This window comes from Rissa tridactyla, chromosome 3 (genome assembly GCF_028500815.1).
Source record: "Rissa tridactyla isolate bRisTri1 chromosome 3, bRisTri1.patW.cur.20221130, whole genome shotgun sequence".
Taxonomy (NCBI): domain Eukaryota; kingdom Metazoa; phylum Chordata; class Aves; order Charadriiformes; family Laridae; genus Rissa; species Rissa tridactyla.
Window position 1 is genome coordinate 63,365,112 of NC_071468.1, and position 17,081 is coordinate 63,382,192.

General features: G+C 43.9%; 1 long non-coding RNA gene across 1 annotated transcript; it reads right to left on the minus strand.

Annotated features, from left to right (window-relative positions):
• Positions 1-742: 742 nt before the first annotated feature.
• On the minus strand, positions 743-10,615 carry LOC128907365 (uncharacterized). Its single transcript, XR_008465568.1, has 2 exons — positions 9,717-10,615; positions 743-1,991 (listed from the first exon to the last, which is right to left on the minus strand). It is a non-coding gene; the product is annotated as an uncharacterized LOC128907365 (long non-coding RNA).
• Positions 10,616-17,081: the final 6,466 nt, after the last annotated feature.

Genomic DNA, 17,081 nt, shown 5'->3' on the forward strand with positions numbered 1-17,081 from the left:
AGAGGCGCTTGGGTCATGGATTAAGCAGAAGTCAGTTCTGCATCCGCTTTCTCCATCTCTTGCTCTTGTGTGAAACAGATGTGAATGATTTCAAAAGCCTAGAAAATTCTGATACGGTTGCACTTTACGTGCCCTCCGCATAAGTGTGAAATACACCCCATATAAGCACCCTGTCAGGCCCAGAACAACAGCTGTGCTATGCAGTCTGGGTTTCTTCAGGTTTTTGCTCACAAATATGTTTCAGGAAGAATTTCAGACACAGTCAACATCCACCTCCAGATCTCCCAAGGTAAGAGCCAGACCATATCTCCAATAAATTGTCGGCACCTAATAAAAAGGCTAAATCATTCCATGGAGCCCAGCTTGAGTCATTTAAAAAAGAAAACAACTCGCAGAGCCACTACTGCTCCATAGCGAGGAGCCATTATTAGACAAATCCTCAGGGGCAAACTCGGTTGCGGTTGGTCAGTCATTTAAATATTCCTATTCGGCTGCCTCCATGCTGTCCAGGACATGAAGCAAATGAAGCCTGGCTGTTACCCAGATGATCCACGATGTTGTGACCAGATGGAACTTCGCTTACAACATGTGTAGGTGCCTGCTGGACAATAAACAGGCTTTCACTGTCTTTTGCTCTGATGAACTCAAGGGGGTTACTGGCAGGTTAAAACAATCACAGCCCCCAAAAGATTTATTTATTTTTTTTAAATTTATGCCAGATGAGCAGAACAACAGCAACAACAAAGGTTAAATGGATGTTTATTTTTTGTATTAGTACGGATTTCTGGTTTTGCCACTTAACTCGGGATCAGCAAGAAAAACAGCTGTATTTTTGCCCACACACTTGTGGTTTTCATTTTTTTCTCTTGAAATTGTTGTGACAGCTGCAAACACAGTTTACATATAAAACAAAAATTATTTATAGCCTCATTTCCATTCGGGGGTGTGTGTGGGGTGATGGGTTTATGTATGTGCATTCATGAGTGGCCCCTCCATGTGCATTTCTGCATGACTGGCCATCCTCCTTTCCAATAGCTTTAGAATGAATCGGACAATTTCCATTAAACACCAACTGAATTCTTACAAATATCATGAAAACAAAAAGCCAGAGATAGAAGAAAGAGAGACATTCTAGCTCCTGTTGAAAGGAAAATGGCAGTGCAGGCTCCACCCTTGCTAACCATCAGAAACTAGAGAAAAGGGAGAGATGTGCACACACGCACACTTTCTGACTGTTCTAGTTGCAGGAAAAGCCTTATTAGATAGCAGAGAAGATGCAGTTCCATGGCCAGCCAGGCTACAGCGGCCCTACTGCGCTGTTTCTCAGAGCATGGACGTGTGAAACCTGGGTGTAGAATAGAAGCAGGACTGGGCACAGGCCAAAGCTTATGCCGAAATGTCAGTTGTTCTCTGCACCCTCAGCTTCCTATTTGTTAATGAAGTCTCTGGCTGTTCTCAACAACAGAAGAGCCAGAACCAAACAGCCTTTAAACAGAATTTCCTCATTTGTGACAAAGGATATAAAAGTTGATCCCAACACCCACACTTCAAATGAAACTTTAAATGAAAGCTGTTTGATTGCCGCTCACTCAGATGTAATCCCCATTTCCAGAAGCTGAACACTGAGGGGTTGTGTGAGCATCCCCAACCTGCTCCTGGAGAAATTCAGCGTGCTCAGTTGAAACCACTATCAAAGATCGCACTAACGTGTCCAGGTTTATGATGTAGGGAACACCCAGCAGATTTGTTCCAGCAGCTCAGCTGTGTGAGGAACAACATCCAGATGAGCAGTCATAATGAACAGCTGGCAATTTTTTCAAATGCTTCAGCTCACTCTCAAAGGATTTTGTAACAATATCCCGGCAAGAACAGAAATCTCTGCTTCTTTCACAGGAGAGAAGATGGAAACCAGGCCCCGTTCAGTATGAATTGTTATTTTCCTGTAGTTCTACACAAAGGGTATGTTGCTTTCTTGAAATCCCACATTTGTGCTGGAACGATAAGAAACAAACCACAGACATCAGAGCACAGGAACTTGGCAGCCTGTGCCTTTTAGTGAAGCCACTCTGATGTTAAATGTGTTTGGTGCCTGTATCAATTTCATTTCCATATTTTCCTGTGGTTGAACTGTACTTATTCTGCTCATGTGAATTTTTCTGCTCTTCCTCAAAAAAATAGTCTTATTGCCAAGAGCTATCACGTGTTTGTGAGGTTGAGGAAGAACATTCAAAGACCAGTACATTCATATTTTCATTTCCGAGCGCCAGCAAGAGAAGCATAGGTCACAGGAACAGCCGAAGCTACAGTAGTTTTGGGGTTTTTTTAATTAAAAAACAAGACCTCTATAGGCAGACCAAACTTCTTGTTGCCATGGATAGCTGGTGCCAGAATTCTACTTATGCCACAGTTATGGAGATGTGCTGTTGTGAGGGGCCGTGCTAGGGTTTCCTAAGGAAGGCAGCTGTGATGGATGCCTGATCAGGAAGAAGAGGTTAAAGGTTTGTATTTTATCCTTGTAAATGCAGACACTTATAACAAGAAATGGTGGTATAGAAACTAGTTTCTAAAACCAGAGAAATCCTGGCTCAGAGATGTTTCCATGAGCATATATCGAATGTTTAATCCAGAGTGATAAACTATTCCAGACAAGTGGACACCCAGGAAGAAAGCTCATTGGAAATGCTCTTGCCATTCGGAAGCAGAGAAAAAGTTTAAGGCAGCATGGTCAGTCTCGGAGAGGAAAGAAAAGACAGGGGATAAAGATATATGGGGAAGAGGTATGCTGAGGTGAAATTACCTGCCTTGTGGCTGTGATGCCCTTCCCTCTCTATAGGACATAGCTTTGCTGCAGCAGACACTGCAAGGAAAGGTGACAGGACATGTCAGGCAGGCTTTGGGAAGCTGATGGGAACCAGTATGAACTTTGGAGGACTGGGCTTGTGGGCCAGGATGAAACATGGAGGTTTCAGTGGGCTGTGGATAAAGATATCTCCCTTTTCCTCCTTGTCTCTCACAAACCCCTTATCTTCCTGGTTTATCTGATACCAGGCTCTCTTTCCTGCCCTCTCTCTATAATGATACGGGCTATTCATATAAATGATTACAGTTGGTGCTTCAAAATTGATCACCTTAGAGATCACACCTGAGAAGATAATTTTTAAGACAAGCTGTAGTATCCCAAAGAGTTTCACAGGGCCAGTTGACTTATATGGGCACTGAACAGAGGCCACTTAGCTGAAGACTGGTGAAACATTCCTACACCTGGTTCTGACCCTGGGTTTCCTCAGAAGCTGAAGACTCCAGCAGAGGTCTGTCAAGGAAAGTGGAGTGTGCACAGATACTATCACTCCTGATGTCCTCTCCAAGATTTTCTCACACTGGATACTATCTCCGAAATAAGATCTTGCCTCTTGGCTGCCACTTCTTGTTTGTTATCCAGGGCTTGCTTCTGCCCAAGTATTTTTCAACATTCCTCTGACTCTTGCTTGGCTCTTCTATTTAAACTGCATACTTAAAGCACATAATGTCAGCTGAAGTGGTTTAAGGCAGAACGAGAACCTGACTGACTAAGTTCATGAATCTAACTAAAAATCTTTAATACTACCAGGACTGTAAGTCACCATTCATTCATTGCTACACAGACATTGCTACACAGATTTGGCTACAATAATCACTTTTGAAACCTTTTTGTTGCAGATATAGTAGTTTAGTATGGCTAAACCAGTGCACTGCAGAGTGCAGTTAGCATCAGGAAAATAAGACGACAAGTCAGTGTCATTTCTCCGTTGCTAAATATTAGAAAATACTATGTGAAATAGTCATATGAAATGAGGTACTAGAAAATGACAACTGGCTAAGCAATTGAACAGCAAATTACTTTGTGCAGTAATAATACAGGGAAACTTCATGTTTCTGAACTGCAAGAATGGCTTCACTCATTAGCTCCAGATACTGATGTAGATAATTTCAAAGCATGCATATTTACAAGTCAACCATTTGAACACTACATGCAAGAAAAAATATACAACTGTGGGTTGAGTCATACCTCACTGCCTATGCTTCTGCTGCATTTGGTAGCAACACTGGAAGGCAGATGAAGTTTCATGACCCAGGTGCTATAAAGCAGCTGTAAATGCTGCTGCACTGTAGTAGGAGCATGGTCAGGCTGTGCAACTACTTATGGCGCTTTGCACCTTATTACATCAGATTTTTCTTAACTAACACTATTTACCACCATCATCAGGCTGTAACTCCCCCATCCATGCCCCAGAACGCTCTATGTTGGAGACCACAATTCTCACAGGGCCTGCACTAGACTTGCAGGGAGCCTGGCCAGCAAATTGTCTCCTGCAAGCCCTCAGGCCAAGACCTGGGCCCTTGGAGGGGGTGGGCAAAGCAACCCCTTGCTTCCTCGCCCAGCCCATGCAGCACCAGGGAGACACTCCAGCCTAGGAACCCTCTGTTCCATGGCCCTCTAGAGGGTAACCAACACCCAGTCTTGGATAAGGGTGTAGCCATGTAGCCTATAATAGGGTATTGCCATTGCAAGTAAAAGGGTATTTTTCTTATTTTCTAATTCACAGTGTGTCTATAGTGATTTTATTTTAACTTTCATTTATCTTTGTCTGGTATTGCTGTGGTTTTACCAATATAACATAAGGTGTGATATAGAGAAAAACAGGCTTGTAGCAAGTACACAGTGCCTGCTCCTGCTGTGACCCCCGGGCACCTGGGTAGGGAAAGGACTAGTGTCATCTTTTGCAGACAGGCGAGTCAGCAGCCTCAGGGTACCAGTCTCTGTCATAATCAAAAACCTCCCTAATCTGCTACCTGAGTCATTCAGACCTGCCTAAACAACTCCGGGCCACACAGCTAAGTTCGTCAGGTGTGGAACTACCACTAGGCAGTGATGCAGCATAAGTTTGGTTTGCTAACAGCAAAACAGCATCCTGAGGCACAGGCGTGATACCAGCATTTCAAATGCCATTAGTGTTTTCCAGTGTTTCTGCAGAGCTAGCATGAGGACAAGGTCTCCCAAGGTACCAGCCCACAGTCCTGGGCAATGAGGCACATCTCCCAGCAGAAAAAGAGTACAAAAGGTACACTTATACGGCATGAAATCGAGTTGCATCATGTTAGTAATCTAAACCACCTGGGACTATTTGACTAGCATCACCAAGTATCTCTCCATTAGCCACAGGATCCTTCCTTGTCTCAAGAGGTAACTGCAATTTCTCTAAAAACAAATGGAAAAGAAAATGCACACATACAAAAAACCCCAACAACAACCAGGAAGATTATCTCCAGCTCTTTAAATTCCAAGTTGAAACCAACAAAGCAAAGAAGTTATGATACATTATTGCAAAGAAATATGATTTTGTCAGGAAAATAACTTGCTCTGTGTCATGGTTTAACCCCAGATGGCAACTAGGACCACCCAGTCATTTACTCACTCAGCCCTCCGAATAGGATAGGGAGAAGACGGAGAAAAAGGGAAAAAAAAGCCAACTCTTGGGTTGAGAAAAATCCAGTTTAATAGAGCAGTAACGGAAGGTAAAATAATAATAATAATAATGGTAAAAGAATATACAAAATCTGTGATGCAATACAATTGCTCACCACCTAATGATTGATTTCCCAGCCCATCCTGAGCAGCGATCACAGATTCCTGACCCATGGCCAACCCCCACTGATATACTGAGCACGATGTCTATAGTAAGGAATACTCCTTTGGCCAGCTTGTCTTGGCCAAAGCTCCCTCTCAGCTTCTACAGGAAGGTGAAAAAGTCCTTGACTTAATATAAGCACTACTTAGCAACAACTAAAACAATATGTGTTATCAACACCATTCTCATACTAAATCCAAAACACAGCAGCTACTAGGAAGAAAAGTGACTCTATTCCAGTTGAAACCAGGACACTGTCATCAGTTTTCCTTCCTACTAGAAGCCAGTGGCTTTCAAAGTTCAGCAGCTTGGGTCAAAACTAGGCAGCACAACACAGTCAGCACTATTGAGGGCAAGACAGGTTTTTTATGGAATATCGGAGGTTTCTGTTGTTGTTTGCATGTCCTGTAGTGTGTAATGTCAGCTTATTTAGGAATAGAGGTTCTCTTCTATTTTCACAGTTCCGCAGATAACAGAAAAAGGATTTCAAAACTCTTTCAGGGAAGTGGCAGTTGAAACATTCTGTACCATGTAGCACTCTTGCACAACATGCACATTCTGCATTCTCTTACCAGCCACAGTTGGTAATTTTTGCAGATTTTTATGTACTCTTGTACCATTGAATATCCAAAGAGACCATCGTAATCACCTGGTCCACCTTTGTGCACAGTGTAAGCACTTACTAATTTCTGCGTTACACTTCTTTGTTTCTGCATTAATCTGAGAACTTCTGTTAAGCTACGGCATATTTTCTAGAAAGATGATTGCTCTTGATTTATATCAAGTGCCAAAGATCCTATCAGTTCCCTGCATAATTTGTTCTGATGAGACATATTGCTAAAAATATATAGAGATACCTTTTCTGCATTGCATCTGTTTACAACATTTCCCCTAGGCTGAAGTTCTATGTTGTATCAGAAATCTCTTCCACGCCTAGGGAGTCCCCAATTTGCCTTCTGTCAGGTAAACTGTACTAATTGACTTGGTTTAGTTTCTTTTTACCATGAGAATTTCCAGATCTCAAATTATTCTTTTCTGGACGCTCTGTCCAGAGCAATCCAGGCACCATAAATAGTCACGACATTGAAGTACCTACCCCAATTATTTTATCTATGGTTATAACATAGTATCCCTTCTACACTTGTCTGATTTTCTTCTGCTTATGCATTCCAGAGTTATATTAGCTTTCTGACATACAGCTTCCTATTGAGAGCTCCCAAGAAGTAGCACCCTAAGTAAAACCAAATGTCCATCCGGTCCTTATGCCCACAGTGGCACCTAGGTTAGGGTATATGGATGCTCAGAACAGGGCACGCGCACTCATTTAGATACAGGGCACATAGAGAGAGATCCTCTCCTTGATAACGTAACCTAGTATCTAGCGAAGAACCTCACCAGCAAACTCAACAAAGCTCTCCACATCAATCCATTTCTGGCACCATGTGATGCTAAACAGGTAGAAGGTGCGACATCAGTGCTTTTTTCCCCTCCACAAACAACCTGATATACACATTGCCAACTGTAGTTGATTTGAAGGAAAAGCAAGGAAATATTTAATATTGTTACTTTAAACAGCATGCTGGACATCTTCCTCACAAACGTGCTGCCCTTCTGAAGTCAGGGTTTGACAGAGGAAGTCTAGTTTCAATAATTTTTTTCTTAAATTTGAAAACTTTTTTTTTTGGGGGGGGGCTATAAAATAAAGGTAAAAAGGTATTTGGATACAATTTTGCTGGAAGTAGTAGAAAGACCTCAATTAAATAAAAATCATAGAATTACAGAATCTTCATGGTTCGAAAGGATCTTTGAGATCATCTAGTCAAACCATACACACACAAAAAAAAACCCAGACAAACCCCTACAATCTCTGCCACTAGAGCATGCCCTGAAGTGCCAAATCCAGACATTTCTTAAATACCTTCAGGGATGGTGACTCAACCACTTCCCCGGGCAGGCTGTTCCAGTGCCTGACCACTCTTTCAGTAAAGTAATTCTTCCTAATATCTAATCTAAACTTCCCCTGCCGCAGCTTCAGACCATTTCCTCTGGTCCTGTCATTATTCACCTGGGAGAAGAGGCCAACCCCCACCTCTCTCCAACCTCCTTTCAGGTAGTTGTAGAGGGCAATGAGGTCTCCCCTCAGCCTCCTCTTCTCCAAGCTAAACATGCCCAGCTCCCTCAGCCTCTCCTCATACGATCCTCACCACAAGCGTATGCCCCAAACAATAAGTTCAATGATAACACTTCTAGATCTTCCTAAGTGCATCCAGCTGATGGCCTCAGTCTGTTCCCATACGAAGTTTCATTTTGACTTTGGATGGAATAGATGTAACTAAATTTAAAGGGAAGCTAGCAAGGCAAAAAGTCAGACCCGCAAAGCTCATTTTGATCTGTGAGTGCTCACTGACGGGATGGAAGACCTATGAATTTACCCCCTGACTGTTTACTGCTCTCCTATAGAATTATCTTTCTGTATGTTAATAATATTCTGACTTACAAAAAACAGAAAGCAAGTGATATGAAATAAAAGTAAACTAGGCTTGCTGTAATCTCAGCAAAACAGACATTTACTTTCAGAAGACCATATAGATGGTATTCCAGTCTCTGTTTTGAGAATAGAAACTATTTCTTGAGAATGTTTATATGCCATTAAAGTAATGACACTATACTCGGTCAACTTAAATGTGATGTAAAGCCCTTTGTGTTAGATTTTGCAGCCCTTCAGTGCTTAAGTTGCAAATTTTAAAATGTTAAAAATGCACATTAGTGAAGTAGCTCATCCATTTCTCTCTGCATGTGTGCTTTTAATGCAAACTTCAAGGGCATCTAGCTGTAGACAGGAATGTAACTCAGTGTTTCTTCACTGCCTTTCTGTCGTGGTTTAACCCCAACCAGCAACTAAACACCACACAGCCGCTCGCTCACACCCCGCTCAGCAGGATGGAGGCGGGAGGGAGAAGAGAATTGGAAGGGTAAAAGTGAGAAAACTTCTAAGTTGAGATAAGAACAGTTTAATAATTGAAATATAACTCTAATTATACAAATCCAAACATAGCCCCATACTAGATACTATGAAGAAAATTATCTCTACCCCAGCCAAAACCAGCATATTTTCCACCCCTTATTCCATACTATTTATGTCATGCTGAGGTCCCACACTATCCAATACATCCTCATTAACTGCCACCCCTCTTCCCATCCTTTGATACAATACATAGATATCATTCCTCTAGTCTATGGACCAGCCCTGTGAAATGTCTGGGCAAGTGTCCACAAAATGTCCAATGAGTTCATTTAGTCCATGACTTTGAGCTTTATCTGTTATGATAGTCACTGAGGACAGGAGAGATGGTGTGTTGCGTGAAGTTATTGGGCACCAAAGCCAGCTCAGGTCAGGTCACTGCTGCACTTGCACTGCTTCTTGTAAAGCTTGTCCTCCATTGGTTCAGGTTGTTCCTGCTACAGTAATTCCTGTAACATGTAACTCAAATCATGGGCCACAACAATTTAAAGGTATATCCATTACAATCACCACCCTTGGTCCCTTTTTGCCAGGTTATAGGGTTTAACATCGCAATGAACTCCTCCCCTTGTCCCTGGTCTGACTAGCAGCAAGGGGTTCCTGCTATAGTACTTCCTATAACATGCAACTCAAATCCAGGGTTACAACAATTTAAAGGTATTTGCATTACAGTTACATTACAATTACATATTTCCATTACAGTCTCCACACTGGTCCCTTTGGACTGAACCATAGGGTTTAACATTGCAATGATCTTGCCCTTGCCCCTTGTCCCTGCTCCAGCTTGGACTTATCCACAGACTGCAGTACCAGCTCCAAATGGAGCCTTATCTATGAGCCGTAGTCTCTCCAGGGATATACCTTCTGTGACATGGACTTATCCACAGCCACGGTAGCTTTGAGGTGCACCTGTTCCAGTGTGGCCTTATCCATGGGCCACAATGCCTTCAGAGATATACCTGCTCCAGCATGGCCTTACCCACATCTGCAGCCCCTTCAGAAGTAAACCTGCTCCAATATGGCCTTACCCGTGGTTGCAGTTTTTCCAGGGATGTACCTGCTCTGTCACGGGCTTATCCATGGCCACACACTTCGAGGTGCTCCAGCATGACTTCATGCACAGCCACTGATGCTTTAAGGTGTACCTGTTGCAGCATGGAATTATCCACAGCCACAGATGCTGTGAGGTGTTCCTTCTCCAGCATGGACTTATCCTTGGATCACAATCCGTTCAGAGGTTAACCTGCTGTGTCACAGACATAAGCATGGCCACAGACACTTTGAGATGTACCTGCTCTGGTGTGGGCTTATCCATGACCACAGATGCTTCAGGGTGTCCTGCTCCTGAATGGACTCATCGACAGGTCACAGTCCCTTTGACTTGAGTTCACACTGGAGTTCCAGCCTGTTCAGGACGGAAACAGCAGCGATGCCCTGCCCATCTACCAGCCCAGGCACATTGCCATTGCTGTTATCAAAACGTTCCCAGGCACCACAGAGTAAAACGATAAGCAGTACAGCAGTACAGCAAGTGGCAAAAGCGAAAAGAAGCCACTAACAGGCACCAGACTCTAATACACAGTAAGGCAAGCAAGCCCCATGGCAAGCGCAGAAGCCTGCCCATTAATAGCTAAACCGCAGTAATAGCTATAAATTTGATCTAGCACATTCCAATCAAATCTGTCATTATCTCAAACCCTCTGAGCCCCAGGTTGGGCACACTTTCAAACACAGAAGTGTTTTCTTCCATAGTTACTGTATGACATATATGGTAACAATAGCACCTACTAGTTTCTCTCATTAGAAAGAGGGAAAACTGAGGAAGTGCTAGAAGGTGTCACTTGTAAAAAGTCCTTTGACGTCCAGCAGCAGGACCAGAAACAGATCCCTGGCTCCTAAGTCTTAGGCCAGTGCGTTTCTTTTTTCCCCTCTTTTTGCTACCTCCTTTACTCTCTAAATCAAGCTATTTGTTTTCCACTCAGACATAACTATCATTGCTTCAACTCTAGAACTCCAGCTTTTAATAGTCCCTCAATCCCACATGACGTATCGTTTCTAATAACAAATAGCTCTCCAGTTCAACCTGACAGATGCCTCTGGGGGCACAGGATGATAATGGAGAAAAACACGTAATGATGCACTCAGCCCACAGTCACTCTCAGCAGCAGCAGATTTCACAACAGGGCTTATGAGTTCTTCTTAGGAATAAAGGGAATAGACTGCTGTAACACTCATAGTCTTCCATGGTAATGCAGAAGGACGGGGGCTTAATTCGCAGGGTCAGAGCGCTGAGAAGGGAGACGGTTTCCATTTCCCTGTGCACTTGTATGTTCTCACACCTTGCAAGTGGCCGATTAGCAGAAGGATCTTGAAAAATGGTTGTGGCAGCAAAGCAGCCCCAGAGAAAGACTCACGGGTGGGGGAAAGATGCTTCAGATGTAGAGTTTCACACACCAGCTATGTCTCCCCAGCCCTGACATTCATCAGCACAGGTACATCTAAACAACTACAAGAGGAAATTAAAACCTAACATGCTCCAGATGTCAGCAGCTGAGTCCCTTGGATGTGAGGATATAAAAATGGGAGTACTGTGTTCATCATGATTGTTGAGTTAGCTGCTCCGGTCTCGCTCCTGAAGGCCTTCCCAAGTGTCCCTTCAGAGGAGTCAGGCCGCAGGCAACTTCCGCAGGCTTACTGTAGCCACTAATGAATTACAACAGAGAGGTTTAAATTCCCCTTTCCCTTCTCACAAGACACACCATGCTGAAGGAATGGGCTTTAGGAGCAGAAGGGGAAAAACCTGGGGACTGGATGTGGCAGAAGCTGCTGTGCAGGTGGTAGCTATGGAGGAGCTGGAGGGAAGCTGGAGGAGGGGTTGCAGAGCAGTGCTGTGCAGATGAGCTGCCTGTACCACAACGAGGAGGAGGAGATCAAGTCAGATGAAATAATAGTTAAGCAGCAAAAGCCCTTGTAATCTTTGATAAATCTGTGCCTGTCCTGGGACGTGATCCCAAAGCCTCTGACTTTGAAGGTCCCAGTCACCAGCCACCCCTTCACTTTGCAGTCAGACTCACCTAGGGATTTCCACACAAACCTTTGACACAGCTGTTCAGAGGGACCTGCTATCCATTTCTCCAGATTAAGGCACTATTTATTCTTTCATCTAAAGTTACAAAGCATGCAAGACTGAAGCATGAAACCAACAAACAGATCTACAGGTCTTTTCACTTAAATTTTCTTACCCCACTGACATTCCTCATCTCTGGGGGAAAAAACCAAAACACAAATAAACACAAAAAAACAACGCACGAATCAACCAACCAAAACCCCCTTTAATGCCTGCAACATTTTTTCTCTTTTCAAAGGTCATACCAGCAAGTTAGCTTTTTCACTGACACATTTGTGTAGCTCTTGAAATACCATAAAAATATGTATTCTGCATTCTTGCCACTAGAAGGGCGAAGTGTATTAGGCAATACACTACCAGCTGTTTTTTATCTTAATTCTTCTGAAACTGCGCACCTGAGGCTGGCTTGGGCATTATTGTGTTAGTACTCTTTGTTTGTTCTGAAGTGGCCTCTTTGCAGCTTCCTCTGATTTAATTCTATTCGTCCTGAAGATCGTACACAAGCCTGACAGACACCGATTTGAAAATTAGCAGGAAATCTGACTCATTTGTCAAGCTTGTAAGGAAAAAAAAGACCTTTTGCCCAGACATCACAACAGCCATGCAGAGACATACACAAAAATGCAGAGGCCCCTTCTTCCCAGCCGCCCAGTTCTGTTTATCCCACAAGATACAGTCATGTATCAAAGCCTTTTTTATGGTCAGGTTGTGAGGAGCATTTTCGTTGCAAACCAGCTCACTCAGTCATGTGTTCACACAGAAAAAGAAGAGCAGTTACTATGCTTATATTCATTTTCCTCTGCAAATACATGCTGGTCTGTATGCTGTTTTTAATCACTAAATTCTACCTGCTTGCATCCTTTTTCCAAAAACAGCAACTGTCAAGACCATGGCTCTTAGGCCATTAATCACAACCACTGATTTAAATACAGGAGCAATTTAATCATCTACTTGGTGATAGATGATTAAATCTAGTCATCTACTTTTTATGATCTGAAACATAAGAGTGGCTAACATTTGGTTTTCAGCAGAAAGCTTAATATCTTGACTCCATTTTGCCAGCCAAGTCACTGATCTTTCAGAATAGCAGCAAACTGCATAAGCAAGTGCTTGTCTATCGTTTCCATCTTCTGACGAAAACATACCCACTTCCTCTTTGGTCAAAATCAGTCAAAGACTTGGCAATGAACACAGTCCTCTGGGACTACATTCCTGCCTTTATAAACTAAGTCATTATTTCTGGCTCCCTTTCAGACCCACTCCACATTTCTGTAACCTACAGCTTTATTCATGTTTTATCAGGCAAAGGCAATCTCCTCCCAGCCACAGCAGGCACAACACAAATGCCTCATGTTCCCCTCTTCAAAACTCTGGTGTATATATAGCATTGGCAGTATATCGAGGCTGGGCTTGCAGCACATGGTGAAACATCTCAGCACACGGCAGGCTGCCAAAAACAAATATCAGAATAGACAGACGCATTTTTGGCCTTCACCCAGAAGCTAAAAAAGTTCACAGAAAAGTACAGGAGCCATTTTGTGGCCAAAAATTGCTGATAAACTTCAGCCTTGGCCCAACGTATCTGCACTGACAAAGAAAACTCTTTGAAAGGGAGTCTTTTCTGGGGCACTTGTATGTCATGGTTTAACATCTGAGTGGGTTTTCATCACATATCTTAACATTCATTAAATTTTGCATTAGGAGAAAAAGGAAGAAAATTTAAAAGAGCATTTTTTTTTCTTCTTGCTATATTATTGGTGTTTTGGCACCAATACAAAAATAAAGACTTAATCCTTGATCTATAAAGTAAAAGCACATTCACATTTATTTTATATTAACAAGGTCCACTGTGTATGAAGGGCTATGTCAGGTCTTCATTGTTTATCTCATCTCTGCTGTTATTTACTGAACATACCTTTATTCCTTTTGATTGTAACTTGTGGAAACTTACAATGCTTCTGGTTTCCTTTATGAGACCGAGTCATGGTTTCTTTTCTACCAGAACCTGAACATTGCAAGAATCAAACAAGAAGAAATATCTTTTCTAACATCTTCATGCTTTTGCCAAAGCAGTGTTCTTCTTAAAATGTTCCCGTTCTTGGTTTCATTCCTTAATAATTCTCTCTTCTGTTCATAGTTTGTTTTTTTTTTTTTCTACTTTTCCTTCCTGCTCTCCACGTGCTTCCGAGTAGTGTTTCTGTAGGGATACCTGCCCATAGCCACGTGTCCCTTGCTACCACATTCACAAATCTCAGCTTCTGACTTGCAGAATGGCCTGTGTTTGAGCAGTAGCTCCTGCTGTTTCAGCTATAAGTGCACACGCCCCCTGTGCAGGACTGCAGCCGTGTCCACCAGCTGCAGTGAAGTTTCGCAGTCTCGGTAATTGAAACACCTTCTCTCTCGGTTGGACCCATCTCCCACTGAAGCACAAAAGCGTGACATTCTGTACGGCCCAAAAAGGTGAAGGGAAAAGAAATAATGACAGATTGCAAATAGCACAAATAGCACAATGTAGAGAGGCTATAACCCCCCAAAAAAGCATTCAAGCGCAGAGATCCTGCCACACCTAGCCTTTCATTATACGTTTTCCTGAGAAACACTTCTGTCATTGACCAAAGGGCTCCAATCCAGACAGAAACAGAGCATCTATGCAGAAGGATTTGTGGGGTGGCACTTCCCATCCCCCGTTCCCCACGCTGAAGCTGCATCTGGGCAGGGGGAGAGGTAGCCTGGCTGTGAAGGCCAGTGATGAGGCTCCTTCAGGAAAAGAGGAGTCCTGGGCTCTGGTTCTTACTGGTAGCCGTGTTATGCTTATTATCCAGTTATTTGCAGAGCAGGTGGCAGTATGGCACCTGTTGTAGTTGTAGCAAGTCAGCCACCCCTTTTGGCCAGCAATGATCAATGTGTCTCTTAAATATCTGGAAACAGCATATCCCCAAGCGTGCCCTTCAAAGTTTCTTGTTCCCCACTCTGTTTGCTACAAATTGCAGAGCCTGCCCTAACATTGTCAACCTCCTTCGGCAGACCAAAATGCACCCGTGCAAAGGTAGCTGTGTGCCTATATACTCCGATTTATTGCCAGTCCCATCTGGGTACCTCCATTTGTATATGGTATCTCAGAAAAGCAAAATTCTCCACAGATCAGACACACTTATGCCTCTTCTTTTTCTTATTTCAGATTAATTTCTGGTTCCTATTAAAGCCTCGTCCCAGACTGGATAAGCCATATACTTTTCTGAGGTTAAATTCTCCTGGATCTTTCCAGCTGACAGCTTGAAACTTCCTCTTCGTTTTCACCACTATTTATCTGCACCACGGAGTTGAGCTGAACGAACCTCACAGAGGAATCAGAGGAATTCTCTCTGTGTTAACAAACTTGTGTATTAATTAAGCGTGGGGAAACTGGCCCACCTTTGCTGGGAAACAGGGTGTTCACAGGCAAGAGTTCATGAGAAACTGACCAAATTTTCTGTTGGACGGTCTTAACTACTGTCTTTGGCTGGCCCAATTTCCTGTAAATACAGGTGGCACCTGTGGTGGATTTTCATTCTCTGATCTTTTTCTCCACTCCCTCTCTAAGTCCTTGCTACAGCAAGCAGCCACCAACCCAAGCTGTTAAAAAGATGCAAGGACCTTGCCTTTCCTGTGTAAGCTCAGCACATGTGGAATTATCCTTAAGAACGGCTCAAAGTTATGACACAAAGAATACGTTTCTAGCACATATTTGGAATATAAGACAATCGATGGAGGGGGGGGAAAAAAAGCAAACTGGGACATTGTTCCCTTTCACCCAGCTGAACCTGAAGCTTTTCTATGACAGTACTTGATTCCTCAGGCCACACTGGTTTTCTTTCAGTTTGTACTCAAAAGATAGTAATTGTGAAGATCATTCCAAAATAAAAACAACAAAGTTTAGTTTGGAAATGGAAAGTATTACTTTCTGTCTCCTGGAGATCTGCCAATGTATACTCTGATCCTTGTGTAAGGGTAAGTGGGAGGAAAGTGTCTGCTCCTTTAAGGGCATCTGGTCAAGGACCTTCTTCAATGAAGGAAAGGGATAATATGAGAAGGATACAAAACATACAGGACACAAACCTGACCGACAAATGGTAAGGGAGGCAGTGACGAGGACCAAACCTGGTCAGTCACACTAATTGATGAGGGCGTGTTAGAGTGTGGGAAGGTTTATTCCAGCAAGGTTATCTAATCGGGGACCTTGTCGGTTGGGAAACTAAGAGGAAAAGGGGAGAACCAGAAATAAACAGACAGAGACACAGACCTGGCAAAACAATGACAAAAAACCCAACCACACTAATTGATGGGCTATCCAGAATCTACCGGCACCACTTCCAGGAAGATCAGCCCGGACTTTGCAACGGCTAGGACTGCAAGCCAGGGGAGACCTGGCCAGGGAGGGCTGTGGGAATGGTCAGAGCTGCACAAACCCCTGGGGGACGCCCAGGGGAAGGGGCGCAGGGAGGAAAAAAGAAGGTAGGCAAAAAATGGTATGAAGGGGGCTGGTTGGATGTAAAATGAGTCCGGTCAGTGCGTCTGTCTGTCTGAGCCCTGTGCATGGTCACAACAGTCTATCCTTTACAGGGGTGAGGGAGGCGAGGTAGGGGCTCTGCCACGATGGCTGCAGGAGGGATGTGGGTCACAGCCTGGGTGCCTGCTGCCGGCTGCTGGGGGAGAGGGTCTGTGTCTCCCCCACGCCCGGTGTGGGGGGTGTGCATCTGTGCTCACAGCAAACTTTAAGCTGGACCAGCCAGCGAGTAAGGGGGCATCAGGTGTGGGGTATTAGGCAGGCAGGGGGCCAGTGCTGCTATGCCTGGAGTGACTTGGGACCATGGGGTGTCTCAAGGATGAGCGTGTGGGCATGTGGGTGTTTGCAGTGAGCCTCAAGCTGGACCAGCCGGCGAGTCGGAGGGGACCTGTGGGGGAAATAATGGGATCTGGGATGCAGGCAGGGGTGCCAAGCGGGCAGAGGGGTCGTGCTGGCGCTCTGGGAATCCATGAATGCACATGTGCTTATGAACACAGAGTGTGTGATGTGTGTGCCTGCACTAGTCACCTTCCGCCTTTGTCAGCCCCAGAGGGGGACACTTTGCTGTCCGTATTTTATGTGAGCCCTAGCTGTGGGTGCTTTTGAAGCCAAGGTATCATCTGGAGGAGGCGATCACTCTCTTAACATCCCTTAACACCTTGCATCCCTTCCAGACAGCAGGAGGAACTAGCGATTTGTGCATCTGACTTGCAATTTTTCTGT